The following is a 4,862-nucleotide window of genomic DNA, read 5'->3' on the forward strand; positions in this document are numbered from 1 at the left end:
AGAACAATAGCTGGTTGTCTCCCTTAGCTACAGGTGGGCACTATAGTATTGGAGACCAAGTATTGAAATCTTACATCTGAGCAGTACTTTCTGGTTAGGAACAAAATCATCAATGAGAATAATTGTCTAAACAACTTTTTATATAGACTTAAGCCTAATGTCTGGGAAGTATGATCCCTTGAGCTCTTAAAGAAATATACTGATGACTTCACTCTTTGGTTATACTTTCCTTTTGGGTATTTAAGACCATATACTTGGCCCAAATAAATCAATTTGTTTTTACACTTAAGGTCATTTGAAGATCTGTTCCTCAGGGGTCACATGGGCTTGGGAGGAGCCCCTGGCTCCTTTCTTTTACCAGTTCCATGTATGTGAAGATAAGTCGAAGGTCCTGCTCGACCATGTCTGGCTTTATTTGAAAGCATGAATGAGATGTTTCCTGAGTTGACCCTCCTCTTTGTAGACTGGAAACTGGTTCAAGTCCATCTGGTGGGGTCTCCATGGCCTCCCTGAACAAGAGGACAGGTGACTCACCATAGTTACAGGAGATTTTGGGAGATGTTCCATAGTCCCCTGGAACTTAGTCGACCTTGGAGGGCAAGGGGCAAAAACTGTCCTTTAAGTCCTTCTGACCAGATTAGCATAGGCCTCAAAGTATGGCTGTTAAATATCCAATAAGGTTTGTTCCACCAGTCTGGTATATTTAATTATCATGTGCTATGTAGATAAGGCTTGGGTAAAAAAACCAAATATTCTTGGATAAACTTTGACTAGATATATATTTCGTTCCTTAAACTAGTTGACTAAACTATGATTGTAGCCATCTCAAGATTATGTGTATTATTTTTGTCTCATCCTTTATATATCATAAGAAACCTACACAGACCTTCATCACTTGCTTAAGCTTTCTCATTTTTCTATTTCGGAATATATCTCCATTCCCATGTCCTTTTAACATCTTTTACATTCTTGTTTTCTTTTTCTTTTTTATAAATAATTCTCCTTTTCCTGGAGATGCTAACCAATGCTTATTCCTTTTTAAGGTTCTAGTGTCAAGACAATGTTTGATTAAAGTTTTACTGGGGAACTGTGCTGGATAGCTTTAGTGTCAACTTGACACACCTGGGTTGAAGGAGCCTCAACTGAGGAATTTCCTCTATTAGACTGGCCTGTGACCATGTCTGTGGGGTATTTTCTTGATTGTTGAGTGATCTGGGAGGGCCCAGCCCACTGTGGGTAGTGCCACCCCTGAGCAGGTGGGGCTGTGTTGGACAAGAGAGCAAGCTAAGTGGGGGCCAGGGAAGCAAGCCAGTAAGCAGTGTTCCTCCATGGCCTGTGCTGCAGCTCCTGCTTCCAGGTTCCTGCCCTGAGTTCCTACTTGGGCTCCCTGATTGATGCACTGTTACCAGGGAGATATAAACCAAATAAACCCTTTCCTCCCCAACTTGGTATTGGTCAGAAGGTTTTGTCACAGCAATTGAAGAAGCAAACTAAGACCGGAACCAATGAATTTATTGAGCTTACTTACAGAGATGGCTGAGGGGTTGCTAAAGTGTATGTATGACCTGAGGGTATGCACACTGGAAAGCCTTTACCCAGCATGGGTCATGCCTTCACTTCTAGCCTTCCCCAGATTGTATACTTTAGCCCTCCCCAAATCCAGGAGGTCATGAGTGATTAGGGTCAAATTACATACAGTTGGCTGGGGAAGAGTGGCTGGATAATGCGGTGAGGGTCCAACGACCCTGCTTGGCCTTCCTTTAATGAATGAGCACAACCATCAACAAGCCGAATTGTGACGATGTTTAGCCATCAGGCTCAGCTGAAGTCGTGATGATGGTAGTTATTTCATGCAGAAGGTACTGCTGTATAGCATCTTCTTATTAAAAGGACCTTTAATTTAAAAGGATTTGGTGCTAGGATCCACATATAAGGGAGAATATACATCGTTTGTTTTTCTGAGTCTGTGTTGGGCTGGAGGGATAGTGCAGCCGTTAAAGGCTAATAGCCATTTCCACAGTTCTATACTAGGTTTTTGTCTGCTTGAGTTTGCATGGGTCTTTGCATGTTTTAAGTTCATATGAGCAAGGGTCCAGGAGCATGTAAGACTCCATATGGTTGTGCACCTCTCCCCTGGCTCTTACAATCTTCCAACCCCCTCTTTCCCAATGTTTCCTGAACCCTGGGTTTGTTGCCCTCTGTTGCATGAGGGAGCTTCGTTGATGAGAGTTGAGATACACTAATATTCTCTCTACCCCTTGTTCCACTATGTTCTTAGTCTTAGGTGTAGAGGTTCCATTGTAGATGTGTCACTTAGGGTTGGGCATTCCACAGACAATCTCTGTGCATGACCAGTTGTGGAATTTGTATGTGTTTGTTTTCTGAGACAGGGTCTCTCACTGGCCTGGAGCTTAGCTGAGTAGACTAGGCTGGGGGCTAGCAAGCCACAGTAATTCACTTGGCTCTGTTTCCTCAGTACTTCAAGCATGATTCACTATCCCCAGCTTCTTTTTATGTGGGTTCTGGGGATCAAACTCAGGTCCCCATTCTTGCATGCCAAACATTTTACAACTGAGCCACCTCCTTGGCCCCACAAATTCTTTATATATAGTGGATAGTATACCTTTATCAGTTATATATTTTCTAAATAATTTCTTCTATTCTGTAAGTTGTCTTCTCACTTTCTTCATGCCCCAAATTTTAAATATTGATTAAATTGAATTTATCTATATTTTTCTTGGTTGCTTGTGCTTTTGGTGTTAGATCTAAGAAACAGTTACCTAATCTAAAGACAAAAAGATTTATACCTGAATTTCCTTCTAAGAGTTTTACAGTTTTTCCTCTTATGTTTAGGTCTATGATCTCTTTTGAATTAACTTTCATATATGAAGTTGTTAAAGAAATCAACTTTATTCTTCGGCATGTGGTATCCATTTGACCTAGCAACATTTATTGGAAAGAATATTCTCCCCTGCCCCACACGCGCACAGGTGCGCGCACGCACACACACACACACACACACACACACACACACATACACACACACATTGAAATATAAATGATATTATTTTAAATGTTCTGTTTCCATTGTGTGATTCTTGTATGCTGATCTTGTATTCAGAACTCTTGCTAATGTAGTTTGATAGTTGTGGTAGACGACTTATAAGATGCTATTAAATTTTTTGCATAGATGATTGTTATCTGCAAAAAAAGACAGTTATACTTCTTTATTTTCTCTTTTTTCCCTTCTTTTCTATTTGTATAGTACTTATTTCATTTTGTTGCTCTATTTCGCTGGCAGGAATGTCCAATAAAATGCTGAACAAGGGCAGACATTCTTTCTTCCTTCTCCTCCTAGGGGGAAAATTTCAACAGTTGATCATTAATTGCTAAGTATAGTTTTTTCTGTCGTATCTTTCTTCAACTTGACAAAATTTCCTTCTACCCTGGCTTACTGAGATGTTTTCTTCGAAGTGGGTGTTAGATTTTGTAAGTGTTTTTCTGTATCTGCTAAGATAATCGTATAGATTTTAAATGTTTGTGTTGATTAACGTGTCCAATTACATTGCCTTATTTTCAAATGCTAAACAAAACTTGCCTTGTTGGAATAATTTTCACTTAATCATTGACATAGCCTCCTTTTTATATATTGTTAGATTTGGTTTATTAAAAGTTTTGCATATGTATAAGGAATACTTCAAATATTTTCTGCTTTCATTATCAGAAGAGTAAAAAAGAAAATATATCCTTCTTTTCATCTTTATAGAAGAGTTTGTGCAGAACTGGTGTTGCTTCTTTAAATGCTTTTTTTCTTGTTTATAAGTGTTTTTATTGCTGAACTCACAGGTCCTCTAGAATTGCTAATAAAAAGCAAGTGGTTACATGAAACCAAATGTAGCTGTTTTCAGCTACAAAGGAGCAACACACTAGGAACCCTGAGTAGTGCCTTGGAAACCAACAGAACAGAACCATCTTCACACCACTCCCTGTGGACACAGATTTATTTTTGAAGACAAGGCTCTTCCATAATTCCTTTGTATTCTTATGTTGTTGACAGTTTAGAAATAAATAGTCAACAAATCGGTGTACCTGTCGGTGAGACTTGCCATTCTCAACTTTACAGAAGAGAATACATTTGAGGTGTAGTGCTGTAAAATGAAATATTTCATTTTTTCAAATTAGGTGAAATCACAAAGAATATTTCTTTAGAAACATAGGCAGAATCTTAAACTGTATATTCACAGAGCATATAGTATGACTTGATATTTTGTATTATTTCCAACATTAAACTCTCAGTATTATTTGGAACTATACAAAAAATTTAAATGAAAGCCAAAAACTTCAGTTGTTTTAGAGACAGTGGCATATGAATCTGTGAATGCACCCATGGTAGTCCCAGTTGTCCTTTGTAAATGTAAAATTACATTCTAGATAATGTGTAATATGTAAATACGGTCAATAAACACAGAATTAAATGAAGCATTTGTTATAATGAACAGTATTAAGAATTAAAAAGAAATAAAAGAATTAAATGGAGCATTTGTTATAATGAACAGTATTCAGAGTAACTTCTCTAACAAATTTATTGCTGGGAATCGTAGAAGTTACTTACTAAGTATTAAATTACATAATTTCCTGATCACTTGGTATCATTTGATCATCAATACTCCAAAAAAGGTCATTCATATCCACTATTTCTCACATAATTTTAAGGGAATGCCCAAACTAAAAACCTTAAGAGCAGTTTGAGATTTTTATGGGTAGATTTTATGGCTCAAACTTAAAAAGGTAAGTTTCTCTGTCCATACTATGCCCTTATAAACACATGGTGTTTGAGAAAGCCATAGGACAAAGTCACTGGA

Source organism: Nannospalax galili, unplaced genomic scaffold, assembly GCF_000622305.1.
Source record: "Nannospalax galili isolate Female #2095 unplaced genomic scaffold, S.galili_v1.0 scaffold371, whole genome shotgun sequence".
NCBI classification, from domain to species: domain Eukaryota; kingdom Metazoa; phylum Chordata; class Mammalia; order Rodentia; family Spalacidae; genus Nannospalax; species Nannospalax galili.